The sequence below is a fragment of the Melopsittacus undulatus genome, chromosome 10 (genome assembly GCF_012275295.1).
Source record: "Melopsittacus undulatus isolate bMelUnd1 chromosome 10, bMelUnd1.mat.Z, whole genome shotgun sequence".
NCBI classification, from domain to species: domain Eukaryota; kingdom Metazoa; phylum Chordata; class Aves; order Psittaciformes; family Psittaculidae; genus Melopsittacus; species Melopsittacus undulatus.
Genome location: NC_047536.1, coordinates 21946961 through 21971479, shown reverse-complemented (window position 1 = coordinate 21971479; position 24519 = coordinate 21946961).

The following is a 24519-nucleotide window of genomic DNA, read 5'->3' as shown; positions in this document are numbered from 1 at the left end:
TTTTACATAATACTATCAAACATCTATATGCAGAGGAAAAGTAGCTACTGCACACAGTACATACCAGGCAAAAGCAGGGCACTGCCTTGATAATTACAGTATCACTGCAGAGTAAATATATCGTTCTTTAGCTCCCAGTATAATTAATAGCATCTATTGAGCAGTTTGACTGCTGCACTTTGTTCCTGTTAGAAGAAGGATTATTTTCAGTGGTGCTGAACAGCTGTAGATTCCTATAGCTGTAACTGGAGCTGTTTGCTCAGTGCTCTAGAGCTCACACCAGCAATGCCTGCAGCTCAGGTATTTCTCAGCTCTTGAGTTCTGAGAGCTAGGATTAAAGCAAACTCACCTTTCTGTACAAAATCCTGCTCTATCTGGGCGAAAGAGGGGGTAAATCCAGGAATAGAAACCTCCAGGGTGAACTTTTGGTGCTGGGTTTTCTGACAGTTTAGTCATAGAACTCATAGATGTGAATATTCTGGTAAAACCTTTGCTGAGGACACACAGTTCCAGCCTTTCTGTTCTGACAGGACATGCTGTGCAGATTATATTTTAAATGTGTCACTGAAGGAACAAAAAGTCTCTCTGCTTTCCTCTCCCAGTCTCTGCTCTGACTGCTGCAACATCCACTTATGCAGCTCATGAAGCCTTTGCCATTGAGGTCCCATTGGTGGTCATAGGCCTTTCAAGAGAGAGCTTGCTGATTGCTTCTATGCTTAGAGGACAAGAAAGGAGGGAAGCAAAAGGGTGAACAATCAAAATTAAGCAAAACCTTCCCAAACCCCAAAAATCCACAAAAACCCCACAAAAAAACAAACCCAAACCAAAATCCCAAACCTACAAACAAAACCCAAACAAATAGACTTTCTGTCTTCCCAGTGGTTCTCATGTCTCTGCATTGTTGTCTTCACAAAGTCATGAGTGGCTTAGACAAACTGCCACACTTCATAATGGTGGGAAAGCTATTTTGCTTTTCATTTCATTTTCTGCTTTTACAGCCTCCACCTTTCTGCTCCTGTTTGTTGCCAGGGGCATTACTTAAAAATAAAGCAAGGAGAAAAGAACCAAACCCACCAACACCCCCCCAAAAAAACCCCAATTCTAACAAAAAAAAAATCCCTATCCCTCCTCTCAAACCCACAAGCAAACCACAAACTAACAACAGCAAAACTTGCCAAATGCTGCTTCACATGCTTGGTTGGCCAGATCTGAGGAACTTTAAAGCCATGATAGTATTAATTAATACCATTAAGATTATGTTGCCTCATCATTTTTAATGTTAAGCCTCAGGTAGTAGCTAATAGTGCTGCAAAGTATATGAATAAAATTACTTGTAGCAATTAAGGAAGAAATTAGAATGTGAGGAGCTTAACGTTTCAGGTTGGAAAGAAATGGGAGCACAGCCCAAGGTGCCCCTAGCTGTTCATCTCCATCCTCACCACTGTGTATGGCTGCTCATGGGTGGACACTTGGCTTCTGGAGCTGTATGAGAGAATCCTCTGCCTCCCACTCACTGTGTCAGGAGACTAGCCTTGACAAAAAGGCAGCTGAAGGATGGATTGACCTGTAAGAGTTAAATAAGAACAGGATAGATTTAATTTTCTCTTCATTTACTCAGAAGAATTAGTCATGGATCGTTTGCAATGTTTTTGTTGCTGTAAGTGTAAAGACCTGAAGATTGATTCCGACTGCTGCTTTGTAGGAAGCATCTCAAGTAGTTGTATTGTCAAAGTATCCTCCAGCTTTGGGCAATGGCTCTTAATTTCTGGCACATAAAGTAACACGTGTATGAGCCCAGACATGAGAGCAAATGAGAGTTTGATTCTGAGCACCACTGGTCTGTTTTACTTCCGTTCTTCCTTCTGTACATGTAACTGGGTGCTTGTTTACAGCTAATCATTAAAATCAAAGGGGTTTTGTTGACCATATAAAGATTGCACATCCTGCCAGTCTGTTTATTTGGGTTCTAGTGGATGGGTGTAATTGCTTTGTTAATTGCCAAGCTGCTCAGAGTGAATGCAGTGTGGATTTTGCAAAGTGGAGATCAATAGACACATCTTTTGTCCCATGCTACTTCCTCTTAGTAAAGCCTAAAACATTAATTCCGAGCCTCATGCTCATCCCTTTACAAACATTATTGCATCTGAATCTCATGGGTTTTACCTACTTTGCCAACTGGAGAGATGAAAAGGTGATCTCTGTATTTTTCTTTCCTTGACTTCAAACTGTGGCACTAACCACCTTCCTACAATTAAACGTTGTGACAAGATAGCTGCCAATATTGTGTACTAGAGCATGGTGTTTGCTAGCAGATCTTTCCTTCAAGGGTAACATATGTTCAGAGTAAGAGCAGACCACTGTGGGGGAAGAGGGAGAATGTGGTTGCCATAACAAATAGGAAAGGTAAAATAATTGCCTCTGGATCTCTCTTTTGGGAAAAGGGGAGGATTGAATGGTAGCTCATGGCTCAGGATACTGCATAGCCTTTTTTCAGTCCCATGCTATACATACCATTGTGCTAAATATCAAAACTTCTATAAATGCAATTTTTATGTTTATTCTGGAAGCTTCCTCTCTGTATTTAAATGAATTTGATTTTTTCTTCCAATGCAATAGGAAAAGTGAATTATGAGCAGCTCTCCCAGATGTTACATGAATGTCTATGCCTGCTGAATTTACGCTGTTCTGGCATTGTGTGTCCATATTTGTAGCTTCCTCGGATGCTTTTGCTGGCTGCTTCAGGAAAGACAAAAAAAAGGCAATTGAGAGATTAACGATAATTGGAGTTAATTGCAGAGGGTGCTTGTGGCCCATCAAACAGTGCCCAGCCCTTAGAGGAGCACTGAGGGGGAGAAGCTGCAGTGAGAAGTTCAAACATGCATTAACTTCCAGTTTTACAGAAAAACTGTTTTGGAATTATTAATCATAACTATTTTTACTGTAGGAAAACCGTTATCTTCAAGGTCAGTGTCTCTGTGGAAGCTTTTTAAGCCTAGGGTTTTGAAACTGAGCAAGAAGCTTCCCCCTTTCCCCTTTAAAGAAAGCAAAGCATTTTTTTTTTCATGGTCAGCAGAAATACACTGTTAGTTGGACCAAAGTGCTGAACTGTCTTCTAGTGTTTTCCTTTCTAATGGTAAAAATTGCCTGTGGCTTTCTTTTGCCATGAACTCCTTTCTGTCTACATCTTGCAAAGCTGCAGAGTGCTCAGCTCAAAGCTCAAGCCTCTGCTCTGTATCTCCTGTGATGCTCTCCAGGCTTCTGTGATGAGTGTCCATGCAGAGATGGTCCCATCAGCCTGTAAAGGAGATATGAGCTCTCTTGCAGTAGGAAAACAGCACTTAATATCAGTCTGACTTGCAGCATTGAGAACTGAAAGAAGTGTTTGAGAAATATCAAAATGTGTCATTTTGCTTAAAAAGACTATCAAAACAGTGTTTGATGAATCCTGGTTTAGAGGTTGAAAGAAATTCAACTCCTTACTCTGATTTGTGATGCAGAGAAATATTTTCATGTTTGAATTTTTTCTGACCCAGAAATTGTGAGTTGAATTCAATTTCTATTAGAGCCTGGCAAAAATCTCCAGTCTCTTTGATCCTTCTCTTCATTATGGAGAAATCTTAAATTAAGATAAGAATGTTTTTGGTTTATTCAAATGAGAAATTCTTCATCTAATTTGGGACTGGGAGCATGCAATCAATGTGTTTTCCAATATAGATCTATTTCCTCTTTGAAAATGTAGCAAGACCAGAAAAAGAAGTAAATATCCAGATTGCATTATTCTTTCCCTGGTAGAAGCCTAAAAGAGTGTTGCTGTTTAGCAGACAGAAGAGCACCAGATGGAAAGGCTGTAGGCTGTGTACTCAGTTGAGTCCTTGTCTGTCTTATGGCTTTTGGGCAAATTACTTCTACTTTCTCTATTTGTAAAGTGTGAGTAATAGGACTTAACTCCCAAGAATGCTTAATATACTAATCTTTCTGCAGATGTTTGCTCCTATCATAGCAAATGTGCAGAGCCCGATTTCATCTTGTTTTCCTCAGGCTTGCCAGTTTAGGGTGGAATTCAGAAAGTATTTGACACGGTCTTAGTTTTTCTTCTTTCCATGTAAGTCTGCAGCAGTACTCAAGCCACCTTCATCCTGAATGGAACTCAGCTAGGCTTGTTAGAACTTTCTCACTTTTAATTTTCTCTAGTTACTTAAATGGTATTTACCAAATCAAAAATAGAAATTATTTTTTTCATAATGTTTTCAGAAATATTATACAATAATAGATTTTAAGAAACAATCATGTTCCCAGTTTTGGGGGCTGACTTGGGCAGTAAATAACAGAGGAAGGTCAGTGTGGGTCAAGAGATTGCTGTCTGGACACTTTAGTAGCTGATATAATACTGTGTGGTAGGAACATCGTACTTCCTGCAGTTAATACCAGGCACATGAGAAAGCTGCTCTGCCAGAGCTTCTTCAGAGCCCCTGAGTTAGCAGGAACTTATCAGATTTCTACTTGATGGATTCAGCAAGGATGGATAACATGATAGATGTGGCAAACACTGGGATACTCTCTGCTCTACCCATATTTTGTGACACTGTTGCTTACTGGGTATAATGAAATTTGGGATGAGGAGGTTAGGAGTAATGTCAGCCTGATCTCTCCAAAGTGACTGATATGGATCGTAAAGAATGTAAATTAAAAGCATGCTACTGCTGTTCCTGCGCCGCATCTGCTTTCTGTGCAGCATCTCCGGATGGGAGTATGAGCTTTTTGTCTTAAATTCAAAGTTGCAGTTTTGCTCTTAGGCTGGACTGGTAACCTCTGAAAGTCACTTCATCTGACAGCTCTCTCATGGTCTATGTGGAAATGATTTATCGACTCCTGTATTCTGATTTAAAAACAAATGCCCCTGTTTAGTGCAGTGCTGTTCTGGCTTGTGCTCAGTTCAGAGCTGACCTCTGTCTAGGGGTTCTTTGCTTTTCCAAGTATGTGTTCCACCTCTATTTTCTCTTGTTCCTGTTGCTACAGATGGATAACTGTTTTCAGTTGTGGGTACATTATGCTTTCTTAACCTCTTGGAAGTATGTGGTGGCTTGGTTTGCCTTCAGTGCCTGCTACACAGCAGGTGAAAGTCTATTAAAGCTCTGGCCAGGGTGTTTCAGATGACTTTTTGTGGCTGCTTTTCCCGCAGGTAAAACAAAAGCCAGCTCAAGCAATGAGAAAGGCATTTTTCCTTGTATAAGAAACTAATGCAAACAAGTAGCCGTGTCGTAACAGCGAACAGAAATCATCAGTCTCGGGGAAGAGGTCGGAGCCTGTGAATGAGTGCTGTAACCTCAACTAAGCTGTACATATATAGCTCAGATGTGTTGTGAGATTGAAATATGTCTGCAGTGCACCATAGGAGGCTTCTCGTTACAATTTTCAGTCTTGTAAACTTCTTCAATGGACTAGTTGGAAGGGGCTAGGCTGCACACTGCTGTTTGCAGCAACTTCTGAGCTCTGAATTGCCCTCTGCAAGAGAACAGCCTGACACAACTTTTTGCTCTCATGAGAGCACTGTCTTGTACTGAATTCCCCACTCTATAGCTGGCATCTCTCCAGCTTCCCATGAAAATCAGTTTTATACACAGGGCATGCCTGCTTTATAGCCTACTTGCAACTTCCCTTTTACTGACCAACATTGGCATTATAAAATCCATATGCTTATGTAGACTGCCTAGCAGCTTTTAGAGTTGTGAGGAGGCACTGGTAGCTAAATGTGGATCCGTTAAACCACGGCTCTTCTCCAAAGAGAAATTTTTCCTAAGCAAAAATGTTTGATAAGGACATTCATGTTTGCATTGTGGCTTTCATTCTCTGGAGGGTTATTTCATTAACATGTAATATTGGTTGTGGATTTGGAAGGTGATGCTAAAAATGGAGCTAAAGGAAAAAAAGAAGTTAGGTAGATGTAACACTCCTGCATTTGATGGGAAGGAATTGGGTGTCAAAACACTAGGGTGTTAAAACATGGAGAGGAGCCTTGGGTTATAGTGAAAGAGAGCTAGCAGTTCATATTTGGAGCCTCCTATATCTTAAAGGCATCTTGAATCATTTCCTCTGATTTTAAGATATTTTGTTGAGGGAAGCTGGTTCCTGAGGGGTCTGAGGTCCTCTCCTGTACATCCCAGATGGTACTGAATTAATGGAATGGTTGAGGTTAGAAGATGTCTCCAGAGGTGTCTCAAAGCAGGGTTAATTAGAGCACGTTGCTCCAGGCCTTGTCTAGTTTTAAATATCTCCAAGGACAGATATTCCACAGCTTTTCTAGGCAACCTGCTTTAGTGTTCAATCATTTTTATGACTAAATTAATTCTTATGTTTAAATGGAATTAACTGGATTTCATCCTGTTCTCATTATGTCTTGTCCTTACACTGGACATCAGTGAGCACTGTCTGCCTCCATGGTCTTTATTTCCTCCTTACATGAGTCAGTTGGAGCAGTTGTAACTGATAACAACACAACCCTTGAAACTGTTTATTGCAACAGTCCCTCAGGAGAACTTTACAGTGTCTCCATCCCCTCTTGCTGTTATGCCTAAATGAGGGATTTTCACTTACCTGTTGTCAAATTCATGGGCTCTCAGGCTTTCTCTCACTGCTAGCTCATCTTTGATTCCTTTTCCCATGCTGCAGGCACAGGGCTGAAATGAAGCTCGGCTATCTCTATCACATATGTTTGCTTCTTACTTTTGCTCTAGGCTGTCCAAACCCTCTGAGAGATGCCAGACCCCCGACCATTTCAAAGAGTCATGCACTGTCTGCAGAGCTGCTCTCATAGTGTGCCCATGGGTCAGTACAATCACCTAGTACACTTAATGCTGCTGTGTTCTTCAGCTCATTTGTGGTGATTATTGCCTTGCTTCTTGTCTTCATTTTCTGTCTCACAGAACTGCCTTTTGAACTATTATTTCTGTCAAATTGGTGGTCAAACCTGAAAACAGATTTAAGTCAATCTGTGGTAATTGGCATATAACAAAATTAAAGTATAGGTATCACACCTAGATGAAAGGCTTGAGCCAGCTTCTAGTGTGAATCAAAGGCTATTTAAATGCTCTAATAGTAATCAGAATGGTTGTGATACTAAAGCTCATACTCCAGGGAGATAGGAGAAAGTTCCCACAAAACCATTTCTGCTTTATCCTCTCTGCCCTTCCCCACAATAGTTCCCAGATATTTTTTTCTTAACATTTATATGAAAGATTAAAATTACATTTTGAATAATCAAAATTTAAATCTTTATCTCCTTTAAAAGCACTGTCTAAATAAACCTGAGTATCTGAGAGCTGTGCCATTACTTAAGAGATTTGGGTGCATTATCTTGGTAACCTTTGTGAGCTGTTATTAACAGAGCTGCACAGATTCCCCAGGCAGCATTTGCAGGTTGTGGGGGGAGGGCTGGGATGAAGACACAAAATCCAACCAATCTAACCAGATTATAACGCTCCACCCCCTTTGTCCAAATACGTGGAGATATTTGAATAGGAATTAGTAAATAAAAATAACTGCTCAGAGTTAGTAGGGGGGGAATAAAGCTCCCAGTCCCCGTTTTTATTCAAGGTGCAAGGTAACTTTTCTTGCATTTCACAGCATATCCACAGCATCTCAGGAAGGGGATCTTAACCCTCGCTGATCCTGGCAGCTGAGGAGGCTGAGATTGTCTTTTGCAGAGACAAAGAGAGATTCACAGCTCTGAGATGCCAGATTTAACCTGAGAAAACATCCACAAATGGAAGCAGCGATAAAAATCTTCAGATTCCTGCCCAGGCATCAGACAGCTGCTTCCTGCAAAACTAGCTTCTGGTTTTCTGTCCTTCACTAGGATAAACGAGGTGGTGGTAGTGTCATTTTTATTGGCTAGATGTGCCCAAAGCAGCTGGAGCTGCCTTGCTGCTGCTATGTCAATGTCTTTCCCACTGATTTCTCCCCCCTTATTATTTCGATGCTGGTGTATTTTTAGCTCAGTTACTGGTGGCAGTGCTAATCTGCTGCCTATGAGTTTGTGATGTATTTTTTTTTCCTATTTTTATTGTATTGACATTTAGTGGCTATAGGAGAGATACTGGGAAAGTAACGGGTCTCTTGCCACCTCCAGTACAGTAGGAGAAGCAGGCAATGCTTCTGATGAAGGCTGGTAAAATGGAAATCTTCAAGAGTTTCAGATAACATGATGAAGTGAAAAAAATCCTCCAAAAGAATGTTAAATGTTCCATTGAAATCCAAAGAATCATTAATTCATGGCATCATTTCCACTGAAGAAAATCATTCATATTTGATATGGGCAATAAAGAAATATTGAAACTATAACTCTATAAATCCTGCCCCTTGCCTCTCAGTGCAGCCTCTTCTTCATCTTTTCTAGGTATTGTCTCAGTTGTATACAACCCGTCAGGATCAGCAAAGTCAGCAGGGTCTAGCTTTTGTAAAATAAGCCTAAATCAAAGACACTGCATTTGCCATAATGGTTTATTACAGTATGTGTCATCTTTAGTGTCTTATTTCTAGCTATGTCCAACACTTGATTCTTCACAGAAAGGGAGTGCTCCTCCCAGCAAGCAAGGTAAAATAGTCCTGCTATGGTCTGATTCTTCCTGAGTATGATTCTGTAATTTCATGTACATTTATACCATTCTGCTTTGTCACAGTGTTAGATGCAACCAATTATTTCAGCTGATGGATCCACTTACTCTCTAGAAGCTATAGCTGGCTCTTTGATATCTAGTAAAAGTATTTGCCACTTTCACTCCTTTACATCTTCAAAGCACTGTATAAACATTTAATTTAATATAAAACCCACTAGGGATAGTAAATGAATGAAGTATGTATAAACTTGCACTTACAGGACTAAAAGGCCTTTTGTAGAACTGGTGGGAATTTACACTTGCTTTACACAGCATGTTATTTATGCCAGTGTTGAGTTGTCCCTTGCAGGCAATATGTAGGTGCAGCAAAAGGAGCATGAGCAGCAGGTCAAGGAAGGGATTATTCCCCTCTGCTGCACTCTGAGGAGACCTCCTTGCAGCCCTGATCCAGCTCTGGGGCAGCAGCACAAGAGGGATGTGGAGCCGTTGGAGCAAATGCAGAGGAGGCCATGGAGATGCTGTGAGGGCTGGAGCAGCTCTGCTCTGGAGCCAGGCTGAGAGAGCTGGGCTGGGGCAGCCTGGACAAGAGAAGGCTCCTGAAGGGGAGACCTTAGAGCAGCTCCAGTGCCTAAAGGGGCTGCAGGAAAGCTGGAGAGGGGCTTGGGACAAGGGCCTGTAGGGACAGGACAACCACTCTATCATTCTGTGAGCTCCTCTGGTCTGATCAGCACAGATTAAAACCTCTTTTCCCTCTCCTTGTCCGCATTTGCAGCTATTCAATTTACCACTATAAAACACTAAGCTTGTTCCCTCATCAGATAAAGTGGAGTTTCTAGGAAAGAGGTTAGCTGGCCCATAAATTGCCAGCTGAACCAAACAAAAGCTAGAGCTTTCATATTTAAAGCATATTTAAAGAATCTATTGCAGATTTCATACCCTGTTTCTGTGTCCTGAGCAACTGTTTGTCAGTACCAAGGTTTCTGGCTCGTGGCATGCATGTTTTATTATCATGCTGAAAGGATCATAGAATCATAATAGTATCCTATCCTGGTTTGTGTTGGAAAGGACATTAAAGCTCAATCCAGTTTCAGTCCCCTGCCACAAGCAGGGACACCTTCCACTAGAGCAGCTTGCTTCAAGACCCGTCCAGCCTATCTTTGAATGCTGCCATGGATGGGATCTAGTGAAAGATCTTAGATGGAGGTTGTGATATGGTTTCAGTGGATTCCCAGTGTAAAGTAAATACTTTTTTTTTTTGAGTGTTTTACATGTGAGTACAAGTTCAGGTACCTGTAATCGTTTCTTTCATGTGCTTGCTGGCCTCTTCTCTGTGTTAAGTCAATGTTAACCTCTTCTCAACATTGAGTCTGATCTACCCACCAAAGTGGCCTTATTTCAAGAGGTTTTATTTCAGTCTTATATCTGTTGTCATAACATCAGCTTCCCAGATTAATCATTGTCATGTGTCTTGTCTGTGGGCAGCACACAGCTGCTGTGTTGGGTTTTGTCTTAGGTGTGGGATGCACAGTGCTGCAGCAGTAGTGTGCTGCCAGGCTCAGACAGCAGCAGAGACTGCTAAGTGGGGTCATTAGGGTCCTGCTGTGTTATTTGCCACTGATTGACACGATGGGCTCATCATTTCTGCCACTGTTGCCACCCGCTTCCATGGAGTGTAAAAAGGTGCTGCACGTTTTGTTGTTACCAACAGCCCAGTTAAGTGGAGGGTGATGGGTGAGCTCAGTATGTTGCAGTTAAAACTGCTGTTTTCCAGCCAGTCACGGAGATTGGAAGTGTTAAACTAACTTACAAAAATCCTCCCACTGACCACCTTCCAAAGAGTTTCTTTTATCTTAAACTAACCAGAGATGTGGGTAATGTGGTCTGTCCCCCCAGGCATAGGATGTCTTTTTGTGCAGTGCTCTCTCCACTGGGTTTTATGGCTGACGATTTTGTGAGCTATTTCTCTGATCTATAGACATCTATAGAGACACAATTAGAGAGGGGGCTTTGTGAAGTGTGGTCACCGCTGGCTACCAGTGCTCCAGCACAGATTTCAATGCGAGCTGTGCTGCACCCAGGGTCCTCTGAGATGGAACTTGTATCCTGCTGTTCTATCAGTGGTGATGCCCGAAGGCAGCACGCTCGGCCAGCTGCCCTGCAAATTCACCTCCCAACAACCCAGATGGACTTTAAATCAATGAAAGAGGGTCAAAGCAGGCAATGCTGAGCACATGCCTAACAGACATTATACGCGGTGTTATCTCCTTTTTGCTCTATGACATTTGATTCTTGAAGGTGTTTCCAGACTCTTGGAAGCATTAGGCTTGACGTAGGCTAATAATTAGTGCCTCCAAGTAGCTGTTTCCTTGTACTATTCTGAATTCTTCCTGGGTGTGTTGGTAAAAAGCTAATACAAATTACCTGACTAATTTATCTTTCATAAATACCACTGCAAAAGAAACAAACTTCATATTCATGCATCCTTTCATTATTATGGTAATTAATTTCAATTTATAGCTAATTAATGCTGTTCTATATTTAACCTGCCCCTTATTAGCAGTAGCAAGTGGGAATCTGTGAGTGTATGAATTGCAGATGCTGGCCTGTACTCTGACACACACTACCAGGCAGCAACTGCCTTTTGAGGAGCTGTATCCTGCCACTTTGAAACTGTCACTTTTCCTGCTGCTGTGGAGCATGATGGGTACATTGAGCTCTGCATCACTGTGCTGTGTGAGGAAGAGGGTGAGAAATGGGGATGTCTTGCAATTAAGAGCTGACGGAATGATCAGAAATACAAACCTTTCTCAGGGAGCAAGGAGAGGGGAGGGGGAAATACAGTAATGCTGTGCACAGATGCTCTTTGATCTTGGCTGTAATTCAGAGAAGCACAGTCCTGCTGCAGGTGGCATTAGATAAGAGGATGTAATCCCTGGACAGGTTTTGCTGGCACTCTGAAGCAATTAGCTTCTGCTTGTTTGTAAAATGAATTAACCAGGTGTGCTCCCCCTCTCCTTCTCCAAAAAGTGTGTTTGAGACATTCCCATCTCCCAGATGGATTAATTATGATTTCATCTCCCTCCTGGATCAATTACAGCAGTCTATGCTACTGGGTTTGCTGAGGGGGTTTCTTGTTCTCTTTCTCTCCATCTTTTTTTCCTTCCCCTGAAAGGTGCTCTTGAACTGAAATATCTCCTAATAGGTGTAAAGCAAAAAGTTCAGAAGCTCTGCAACATTAAAATGAGACCCAGATAGTTTTAGTTCAAGGGCCAGAAAGTTCCTTGTTGGAATGCACAGGTACTTTGAAAGTGGAGGAGGAATGGGGTGAGATGTAAGGGAGGAGTACCTCAGGGAAGGGGAGCTGTTCTTCAGGGCAGAGATGCTGCACATCCTGCTTCAGTGATATACTGTTATTTTCTAGACTATCTTTGCTATAGAATACAAATCTGTGAGGTTGCTTTACTGTTTTGTCCTAGCTTTGTGCTAGATGACCCTTATGAGAAATGGTGATGTACACTAGGAGCTGCAACCATGCCTACATGGCAGCAGAAGAAGGAGAAAGCTGCTCTGGCTTGGTAGAGCAGGAGAGGCAGGTATGATGCTGATGTGGCTGTAAACCTGCAGCCCTATAACCCCAGAGTTGAAGCCTCTCCTTAATCGGTATTTTCTTTGTTACAGTCTACAGGTGGCTGGCACTGAGACTTGGGTGACCACAGCCTCAGATGCAGACAAGAGCTTGCTAGTCAGGAGGAGAGGTGTGCTGCTCTGTCAAGGGGATGGGCTCTCAGAGCTGGAGGCAAGCTCCTGCTGCAGCTTATAAAATGCACATTTTAAATAAGACTCCTTTCTCCTGTGAAGAAATTCATAGGTGATGGCTCAGGTTGCTTTCTCACCCAGTCCTTACTTTATATCTTTTTCATCTTCAGGAAGATAGAAGGCTTCTTCTGTAGCATCCGCTTGGAAGCGTTGAGATTTCCTTTTGAGCCATCCTTACCCAAGTTCTTACCTCCAGCAATTAGTCTAACAAATCAGCTTTTCAAGCTCCTCAGCCGATTGCTGCCTTAGAGTGTAATTGTGCATGACTGTTCCTCATTAGACAGCAATATTTACCTCTAGGGAATGGGACTTTTCAGCTGAGGATGAATTAAATGGAAACTTTGGCAAATATCACTGCTTTTGTCAGGACTGAAATAAATGAGCTGGCGTTGAGCACGCGTAGCTTTCAGCACCTGGATATCATGTCTCTGGATGCTGGGGGTGGGGGGGTGCTATGAAGCTTTGACAAAGCTGCTGCTCTTAAATCCCACCATGGAGCAGGAATACAGAACTTGAGCAACATTGGTTTATTGTGCACATTTGGGTTGCACTGGAGACCAGCTGGCAGAGAAGCCTTATTCATACCAATGTTGCACAGGCTGCCAAGCATGTTAGCAGTTGTGTTTTAGGATATACACATCTGTGATTCTGACTTGAATCCAAACTATTAGCCTATTTGTGCATGAATACAAGAGGTAAATTCCAGCTTTAAGCCTGGAGATTGCAGTTCTCCCTTACGTTCATGTCTGCAGGGGAAGGATGGGAATTCCCCTTGGTCTAGGGTTTTGACAGAAGTGTGTGTGTGTGGAAGTCCTGTTTTGCTCACTTTATCATCTATTATTTTATAATTATATTTTGCTACTTTCATGCAATTCTGCTCCAGACAGAGGATTCTCATCTCCAGGGTCCAAGCACAAGTTAATGAACCATTTGAACTCCAGTAACCACTGCTCTGTTGTTTAAGCTGAATAATGCAGGCTGCAGCTGTGTGATCCTGTAATTAGTGCAGAAGGGATCTTGATAGGATGGGGGTGATGAGAGGAAAAGGAGGAATTGGGTGAGTGTGGAGAAGAGAACTTGCACAAAATTTGTCTTTTACCAGTAATTCATCTGTTAGGGATTCTGCCTTCCATTGAAGCAGAATAAAGTAAAAGTAGAAGAGCCTTGCATGTATTATCTGCCCCTACAAAATGAGTTTATTTCCTTTGGGCTTTGAGTGCATTTGTAAGGAGATGGTAGAGCAGGGCTGCCTGGTAACTGCTTTTATATTTTCCCCTGGAACTCTGCATGTGCCTCCATGGATAGGTGAAGTATCTGAGTTATCATATCCCAACCTGAATGCTCCCTGCATTTCCCGGGAATGCCTGGCATTGGTATCTGGCAAATAGAATCAGACACCACCAACTTCCAGTGGTGGTGCTTTTTTTCAGAGACTAGTACTATTCTTATTCTCTACTGTCTGCTTTTCACTTATCAATATTAAATAGTAGATAGATTTTGCCTTATAGACTGTGTGCTTCAAAAAGAGGATAGAGCAGATAGATTTGTTAGAATGTGTGGTGGTGCAGCCTGCCCTGGTGTACCTGGTGGTGGTACTCAGTTCAATGAGAAGCATTTAATCTGGTACAGCTGTGAACTAAATTAATGTTGGGGTTAGAAAAAAAAAACTAATACATACCAAAGGAGAACTCCCAAACCCAACCAAACAGCAAACTCAAAAGCACTGAAGCTCATGGAGCTGTGTCAGCTTAGGACAGCCAAGTGAAGGTAGTCTGGTTGTTGAAGAACATGGCTGTTGTAAGCATTGAGCTGGTACTTTTATTGCCTTGGTCAAATTTCAGTGGATGGATAGGGTATGTTGTGCTTCTGAACCATGAAACATGAAGTGTAAGATTAATCTCACTAACTTTTAGATGTCTGTGGTATAGGTAGCTGCACTGGAGTGAGCCTTCAGCACTCCTTAGAGCAAATGGAGAGGAATAGGTGGTTCTCAGGGATGATTCATCTCACCTAGACACCTGTATGTAAGGATGAGTTGACAGACAGAAGTACCAGTTTTCTCTTCACCAAGAGTGAAGAGAGCAGGGATGGCATGGGTGTCTCATTTAGATAAATCCCACCCGACATGCTTTCTGTTCCTCTCTGATGTTGGTAGGGCTTCAAAGCTTTCAGTTTGGTGCAAGGGGTGCTTAGCATTCATAAAACCAAGCTGGAACTGTCTGTACGGGGTGTGAAAGCTGTTCCACCTTTGTCCTAAACTTCTGTGGGTGGTGAATGTGTTGCTTTTACTTGTCAGCTGTGACAGTAAGAAAAATATCTCTTTTTTTGATCTTTGCAATAAACTGTAATGAGATTTGGAATGAGCTACTGTCCAGTGACATCTTAGCATAGCTCAGTGTATTAGCTTAAAGCTGGATATATCCGGATACTTAGAGTTGTCAAAGATCTTACTTTGTTATACTAATTTTAATGCTTTTCCAGGGCAACAAAGTTCATTCTCTGCCTTGCATTTTGCATGCAAAGCATCCGGTTTAAATACAAATCAGACTGAAAACAATCCTCTTTTCACTTCAAATTTTTAAAGCTTGGGTTTAGCTTTTAGTCTCATTACTATTCACAAACACTGCTTAGTTAAGCTTGATTTAATTTCTCAGTGTGCTTTGTTAACAGGGATTATAGTGATGTTTGCATTTGCATGCAGGGCTTTTACTATTGTGTAAATTTTGGTTATTATTATGGAAAGAAATGAAAAAAGCAAGTTGAAATTCTACCTGGGTCCCTCCAGTACTTTCTCCAACTCTTGTACTTCTTGATAGCTTTGTAAGAGTGTTTCTTTCCATATTTATTAGGTGGATTTTTCATCTGTCTTTGAAAGGTATTTGAGAGTCTTGGAAGCCCAGAGGAGAAAGGCAGGCTTTTGGTCTCCAGGTATGCCTTTGGCACACAGCATCAACAAGGGACCCTTTCAAATCTGGAAAGCAAAGGCAGCCTTGGAAGAGTCCCACAGTTGTGCCTCTCACTCAACTGAGGTGGTTGTAGGCATTAGTTACCCCTGTTGCTCTGGCTAAATGAGCTGGAAAGCACAGCAGCTTTTTCCTAATGATGTGCCAGAGCCAAAGCCTGCTCCCAGCAAAACACCTGTATCTGCAGTCAGCACTGGCTGTGGAGGCTGCAAAGTGTGTACAGGAGGATAATCCTGTTTAATGCTAAACGTGTTCAGTGTTCTTGAAAAGTGGCAAACTAATCACTCTGGAAGTGCAGCCTGCTGTCTGTCCTGAGAGAGTGCAACTGGAACTCTGCAGCACACAGCCCTGGGGCTGTACCACAAGTCTGCCCTGATACCTGAAGAGAAGCTGTGTGGAGACCTCATAGCAGCCTTCCAGTATCTGAAGGGGACTGACAAGGATGCCAGAAAGTGACTTTTCATCAGGGACTGTAGCGACAGGACAAGGGGGAAGGCTGGTTACAAGGCAGAAGCTCTTCCCTGGGAGGGTGCTGAGGCGCTGGCACAGGGTGCCCAGAGAAGCTGTGGCTGCCCCATCCCTGGCAGTGTTCAAGGCCAGGTTGGACACAGGGGCTTGGAGCAAGCTGCTCCAGTGGAAGGTGTCCCTGCCTGTGGCAGGGGTTGGAGCTGGATGAGCTTTAAGGTCCCTTTCAACACAAACCCATTCTATGATTCTAAAATCCCAGGGAGCAGAGCTCTTTAGCCCTTGCATGTGGAGGCAGTGAGTGCGTGGTCAATGGGCCACTTGATTGCTAGAAGTGAATCAAGATTGATGCCACAAGCTCATCTTAGATGAGCAACCATTGCTGCTGTTTAAGCTGGGAAGATTGGGATCATTTTCTGAGGAGTGCAAAAACTTGATTTAATGTCAAAAGTTCAGAGGATTTTTTTTAAACATAGCTCAACATTTCCAAGACAGTCACACTGTAGTGCCCTTTTGATGTTTGTAAGTCCATTTCAGCCCTCTACAACAAGTCTTCCCTTTGGCTAGGTGCCACTGTGCTTGATCCTTTTGGTGGGTAGGACAGCTTGAAACTGCTTCATTTCTTAGGAACTGGACAATAGGTAAGTGTTTGCAGCTGAGGCAGAATCTTAATCTTTGTTTTTCACAGTATACATGTTATACCTGCCCTTGCTGCAAGATGTGTCAGCCCTAAAACTATCTTGTAAAGAAGCAGTCTTGGGCAGCAGTTGTCCATAGAGGACCTCTACCTCATATATGAATGCCATGGACAATTCATTCAGTCTTTGGAGGATCTCAGGTTATAGTTTATTGTGGGTTTTTGTCATGTATTTTCTGGCAGGTATATCTAGATATGTAACTAACGTTAACATAAGCTGCATCTTTCTTGAGCCATAGAGGAAAACCAGTACAGTGCAGGGGCTGTGTTTGAGTTGAGGCAATGCTTGAGTTGAGCAAACACCCTCTGCCTCTCAGCTTGGACTTAGTGCATGCAGCTTTTGGCAAGCATGGAACTTGGGGCTAAGAAAGAATAAATGGCCATGTCATATAGGCAACCTCCCTTGCAGATTAAGAGTTAGCAGGTACAGATCACTGCACAATGCTGTGGAGGAGCAAAAGGAATGTGTTTCAGTGTGAGTAACTTAGAATAACTCTGCAAAGGAAGCAGAGGTCTGCTGAGGCATACCAGGAGATAATCCTGCCTCAGATGTTATGGATGCCTGTTTGAGCCCTAGATTTAGCACAGGAGCTCAGAGTATTCCCTTTTCTCTTTCAACCCTCCTCAATCTCCCAACTCACAGATCAGTAGCCAAAGGAAATTCATATATTTAAGAACTTCCCATGCAAAGAGAGAGCTTCTTGTTCCCTGGTTGTTTAGAATGCATGCATATTACACCTTCCTTTGGCATCTTTAACAACACGTTCCCTGTAGTCTGTAATTTCATGTATCCCTGTAATTCATCACTCATACAGTTTTGGCTTCTGTGGTTTGAGGTGCAGCAGAATCTATAAATCTGATAAACTATTACTGTGCCTGCGTAATAAGAAGTACCTATATTTAGTTCATGTTATGTCTTCAAAAATGGATCTTGGATGTGTTTTCTGAGGGGGATGTTAAGGGAGAAAAATGCAGTTCTCTGGCAGACCTTTAGTACTAGGACCTGGCAGGAAACAATTTATTTCCTGTAATAGCAGTCTGCCCCGGCCACTTTTCTTCTGCTGAGAATGTCTGTTGTGTGGTACATTGAAGAACATGTAAGGAACATGGGAGGAAAGTTGTGATGTAACACATAGGGAAGATCTCGTTCCCACTTTAGCAAGAAAGGTGCACAGAGTTAATACTTAGGCTTTCTTTCTTTCTTTCTTTCTTTATTTATTTATTTGATATTTATTTGTTTTTATTTATCTATTTATTTTCTTATTTATTGATTTATTTATTGAAGTTCAATCAGATGGATTTAGGGGTTCCCATTATCCATGTCTGTACCCTAATCCTTTGAATCAGCAGCAGGCTGAAATCTTTGCTCCAATTTAATAAATCACAGGAAAGGTTGGGGAGGGATATTATAGCTTCTGTATCTGCTTGCACTACAAAGTATTTCATCCAAAATGTCATTAATCTTTAAGTGAGCTCAAAAAGAGATGAGAACTTGAAGGCAGCCTTTGAAAAAAATTTTAGAAAGCAAATGATTCCTTTATTTAATACATGTGCCAATTAAAACAGGTTGCATGATAGTTCCATGTATATGTTTTTTTGTCTCACTCATGCCTATTCAAACCTTTTATGAAGTCAGGTTGTGGTGGTTATTACTCTGGAGTGTCTTATGAATGTGTGTAATCTTTCCCCATGTATGTAAGATTGTAGGCTTGGGGACTGTAGCTTGAAAGCAATATTATCAGTTGTTATCTCCTAAATTTCTTTACAAGGATTCACTTTTCTATTTTTGTTCTGTAAAATAATTGTCATATTTTTCTCTGCAGTTACTACTGTATCCTGACCTTCAACTTTGGTCATACATGAGGTCTCTGCAGAGCCCTGTTGAATATACTGTGTAGATCTGCCACGAGGAGTGGGATTTTGGGTTGAAATTTGTGTATTAAAGGGAATAAACAGATGCAAATCTAGTTCTTATAGCTGAGACTGTCAGAACTTTGTGGGACAATGTTGCACTAAAAATCAATGTTGGCTTTTTGTGCATAAGACTGGCTTTCTGATATTGATTAATTTTGGGTGTTTTGTTTAGTTGTGGTGTTTATAGATCAATGCTGTAAGGGGCAAGACACTTCATCCTGTCAAACACATACACGCGCACACACACCCCTTACCTGAGTCCTGCTGAGTCAGATCAGAGTGCTTTAGCTGCTGTAAATGAACATCAGCATCATTTAAAGGATTTGGAGTTAAAATAGAGAATCTGCCATCGTTTACAGAATCTGTCACTCCAAGATAAAGTAAAACTGCCAGAAAATGATGAAACTTTTTAAAAGTTTTAAAGCTTAGGAAAATAACGTTATTAGAACTGCAGAAGTCCTGCTCTTCTGTATTGGTGATGCTGTAATGAAAGAGGCAGAATCACTGGAACTTCCACAGTTTGCTTTGCAGCAAGCCCTGCCTTGCCGAATCCCCTGAAATGAAGGATGTTCTGACAAAGAGCTGCTGGGGCTGTAAAAAGACCCTCTTCAAATGTGCTTCCTTCTCTCTCACTGTGTATCTATAGAAACTCTTGATATATCTTTACCTAAATAGAAATTAATCAGTAAATAACTGACAGTAACTTTAACTATCATTATCTAGGACCAACTAGACTTTACTGGGTATAGTTTTTGTTGTGGTATTTTAGGGTGAAAAAACCCACATACATATAGTCCCAATATTAAGGGACTAATTACCTGAAATTTACTGCTACAAGTATTTTCTAGTTTAAGTGTGTTAAGTTGTATCATGGCTTCAAGGTACTATTTGGATCTGTAACATCTGAGCATGTAAATGACTTTGAGCCTGAGGTTTAAGGTATGTTTGTGCTTCTGTGTGACGTTTAATGCAACATCAAGAATTCTTGTATGTGTGATGCATTATTGTTGTGAAGGAAAAGAAGGGAAAAAAAAACATCTATAGATCTTCTAAAAGCCATGAAAACACCCAGCTGCACAGATCTGCAAAGCTCAGCACTGGTAAAGCTGAGATTATTGTTTCTGAAAGCATGCTAATAATGCATGCTCTGCTTTGAGACTGTGGTAAGTCCCTTCATACTCTTTCTCATTTTAAGAGATGAAAACTGCTAGGCAACTGAATGCTTTAGCTGTGTACTTAGGAAGAGCCTTCTGACTACATAGGAAGGTAATTGCAAAATCACTTTTTTAAAGAAACAACAGCAAATCATCCTTCCAAACTTTCATCACTTACAAATAATAATAATGAAGTTCAAAGTATTTATTGAAATAAACCTGAAATATTTTTCTCTAGGCAAGTCTTTTCATTAATGTTTAAGTATCTTCAAACTTATGGTATGACATGAAAGGATCAGCGTTGCCAGATATGTTCTTCTGAACATACTGTAACCCTGCCTATGAGGTGATTTTCTCAAGGAAGCTGAAAGCTGGCTAGGTTAGAAATATAAACCTTCAAGGCTGGATGAACTGGAAATGAGACTCTTGGCCTGGATGGTGGTGAAATCAGACACTGTGAGATTGAAATGGGTCTCTTTTCCCTCACCTTTCAGTTAAGCTCTTACTGCTCAGGACATGTGAACCCATGTACAGAAGACAGAACAGATTAACTAGTTTATTGCATCCTCTTTGCTTTCATGCTCAAACCATAGCAGTCACTTTTATCTGAAACAAAGGGATTGTTCAAGCTAAAGCTATGGCTTATCACAGAAAAGATCATACTAGGGTAGGAAAATACTTGTTCAGAGAGAAAGTTTTATGTTATCTAAAATAAGACTATGGCTCCACAGCTTTGAAATCTGAAGTTATTGCCTTAAAATTCTCTCTCATAAAATCCATGAGCTCACTAAAAAATGGTTCTTGTTTCAGTTCTCTCAGTAGTGGATGATCTTTCTTGGTCTACTGAAGCATGTCACTGTCCTAAGGAAAACCTTGTTAAGTGTATTATGGAATATGCAATGTCAAACTTTTAGGACCTAATATTTGTAACAGGTACCAATCCAACTTTTCAGCTTATGCTGTCAGATATGCACTACTTAATTTTTTTTTGGGGGGGTGGTGGTGGTGATATTTTCAGCTCTAGGTCATTTGCACATTTCCTTTCCCCATTTCTCTTGTCATGCATACACTTATATTTTGCCCTGGTAAGAATTCAGGACTAGAGTTCATGTGTGAATTTACTGAGAAAATACAAAATCACATTTGATTGGGCATCTTTGATAAGTATGTGAAAGGGCTTTCACAGCCTCACAGTTCTTGTATGTATCTCGTAAATTACTGCTTGTTTAACTTTTTATTCTATATTAACCTTTCCAGCCCCCACCCTTCTGAAAGTACACTTAAAATCTGCACCTCAGCCATAGACCAGTCCCAGAGAGAATCTCATTGTTAGCACTGGATTTTTCCATCTTACTCTGTCTCGGAAACTTTTGACCATATACCAGAGGCAGAGCATCCTTTTTATTAGATCTTGCCATTCTTTCAAGGTTCTCAGTCTTGCAGTTCTGTGGCTGCTGCTCCGATGGTACAAAGGAAGTAGTGGGAGCAATAACGTAATAATCAGTGAGGTTTTATTTAGTTTTCCTCTAACAACAATAGTAGCGTGTATTTTGTCTATATTATTCCCAGCAATGGTAGGTCTTATATTCAGTAGTGAGGTTACATCTTCAGCAGCAACTTCACTAGAATGTGTTCTGAAGTTCGGGGTTTCCCCTTTGCCTATTTCTTTAAACCAAAGGCTTGTGGTTTGTTTTTTCTCCCCTACACTTCTCTTCTGAAGAATTACTGATCTGTCTTACTCCTTTCCTTTGCTCTACTGTTTGCCCATTAATTCTCAGTGAGCTTCTGCCTTGAATTTTAAAGCTCTCAATCCAACCAATAGACGTCAGCAAATATCCTCCTGTATGAGTTTTCCTACCCTTGGAGTATCTGGCTCGATTTTTATTGAAATAGTCTTTCCTGGGCTGTTGGCTTCTCTATTATTTTTAGCAAGACAGCAAGCTTATTGCTTTCCTCCAGTCTGCTCTTTTTAAACTGAGGGGCTTTATGTTATGATTTAAGAGTGAAATCACTCAAAGATGTCTCAGTCTCAGCAGTTTCTTCTTGCTCTGTTAAGGCACAAAAAGTTCAGAAGCTTGCCAAATTGTGTGTGAGAACATTCATTGAAACTCAGATTCACAGGAATTGGGCACAGGAGGAACCATCTCGTAGCACGAGCAGCATCTCCTGGTAGTCAGGCTACTCATTTTCGTTTATTTTCTAACACTCAGAGTCAAGAAATGAACTGTAACCCCTACCAAAAGTCTGCCTTAGTTTTTTTTGCTTACATGTCTTCTAGAAACTTCATCTCAAATACCAAGATATGGAAGACACAGCCCTTTCCCTCTGCAGCATGCACTGGTGATTAACCACCCTTACTGTTAAAAATGGGTCCCTTCTTTCTAATTTGAAGTTGTCTGAAATTCCCTGGAACAGCAGCTGTGACTCTGACAGAGCAGTGTTTCATGATGTTTCCCTGAAGTAATCTAATAGTATTTAACATCTGTGGACCACTCGGCTTGCCAAGATTTTACAAGCCTGCAGTGAGAAAGTCTGGATTATAAAGGACACCCCACTTCTGTGCTGGGTTCATATATGGAATTTTGATGGCTTTTTAAGAAATCAGCCAACATTTTGGTACCCAAGTAGGTATTGTGCTAAGACTTACTGTGCTCTAGGGTATGCTGTACATGTGCATTCGCTATGTTCTTCATCTTCCCTACCTGTATCTGTTCTGATCCCATATACTCTGTGCCTAGAAAAACAGTATCTTGGACAGAAATACGAACTGGGTTTGGGCAAATGTGACAATTATCTGTCAGTCCTAGAGAAGTAAAAATTGAAAGCCAGAATGCGCATTGGTTTAACAAATAAAACCAGCCCCAACAACCCAACAAAATAAAACATCTTTTGTTACTCTCAAAAAATATTTGTTTCAAATGTGTTTGCTTTGTATTGCTTTTCTTTAAGTAGAATTTTGGTGGTACCTGGAGCTTGTTATTTACTGAAGGGTGTGTATTTAGAGGTAGAATAGAGGATTTGTGCCTGCAGGTTACATGTTGTCTCTTCCTTGGTTTTGGGGTGGTTATGGGAGATGTGAACAGTGTCTGAACTTGTCAGGAGGGGAAAAATATGAGCCCTAGAGGTCTGTCCATTGTGTGACTGCTTGATAAAGAGATGGTGGGGGGGAGAGCTGAAGGGTGTGAGTGGTCATGAGTCAGGTACCTGTGCCCAGTGCAAAGGCAAATGGAGCATGTTAACCATTGTGGTCCTTAGTTCTACTTTTGCAAAGTATTAGGTATCAAGGGCACAGACTGCTTCAGAATACCCTAAAAAACTGAGAAAGTTGCACTACAACCTGCTTTGGATGAGTATTGTGCTCTCTACTTGTTTCTTAAGACTGTCTTAAGGTACTGGGGTGATGTTGCTGTCATTCCGGGTCTGTTGTAATAAGTGTAGATATATGCTGAGCAATGGGAAATGAGAGAAGGGTCCTGATCCCAGAATTTCACTACTTGAGAAATCCAGTATCTCTGCTACTTGAGAGTAGTGGTTTCTGCTTTCAAATTAGTTTCTCCTTAAGCTAACCTTTATACACTTCTCTAGAGCTTTTGGATCAGTGGCACAGAAATGCTGAGTATTTGTATTAGGATACAGGCATGTGCTGAGCTGAGCCATTCCTGCCCAGCTTAATGGCCAAGCTACAATCCAGCATTCATCATCACTTGCCTTTTCCAGGCTGGCTGGGAGAAGAGCAACTGACCTAGTGTCAGGTAGAGAGGAGCCTGGGTGGTGAGTCTTTGCTGTCTTCCAGAGGTTTTGTGCTAATTTGCTAAACACTTCCAAGGTGTTAAGGGCACAGAAGGTATATAGGAACTTAATGCCTGTTTTAGAAAGGTGTTAAGCGATTAGTTCCCACTGGTTTTCAGTTGGAGTTACATGCCTGGCTGTTACTTTAAACCCTGTTAATTACCGTCTTATAGCCTTAGGTACATTATTACAACTAAAAGCGTGTCCTGTGGTCTTTACACAACAGTTTCTCATTCAATAGGGATAATGTTTCTTCTTTCACAATAATAAGGGTGAGCACATGAAAAATTATGTTCTTGAATTCTCTGGAATCACGGACTACACATTTAAAGTAATCCTTTGAACAGCACTTGATCAGAAACAGTTCACTGCTTATAATTTTATTTGGTTTTGTTTTTTTTTTTTTTTTCAGCAACACCTGAAAGATACTTTTATGTGAAAACTGAGTTTTGTATGAAAAAAAACACCAAAGTTTTCTCTTTATTTTTTCTCTGGAGCAATGCCCAATGCCCTGTCAGCATAGAACTGGGACAGAGGACATTTCTAAGAGCTACAATTGACACAGGATATTGAGAGGGGAGAGGATGCTTGAATTAATTTCATCTAGTTTCAGGATACATAACAGACTGTGCTCTGTATTGCTGCAATCTCACTGTGCTTCCAGGGGCTTTGAATGTATGGGATTAGAGGAACAGTGATTAAGGTTATCCTTTCCTTTTAATGCTTATGTCAAGTCTGTATTGGAATAGCCACTGTGATTATCCATATACACTGAGACTGATTTCCTGTTGTCCTCCTCAGATGATGGAGTAGGAGTGTGGCTTTTATGCAAACATTGCAAGTGCTGGGCAAACTCAATATTGGTTATGAGCTGAAAGGATGGTTCTTCAGGCATTGGTGTGAGATGCAGTCTTGTGTTTTGCTTTTACATGCAAGATCTGCCTCCGGCCTTCAAACAAAACATTTCTGTTAATTCTTGCTCTTCATCTCCAGTAATGTTTCTTGAAGTAGATTCCATTTTTTTCAGACTGGGGAGTGCTGTTTGTTGATACCAGTCCATAATGTATTTAACTTCAAATTACGTTACATTAAAGTTCAGTGAAGCTGAA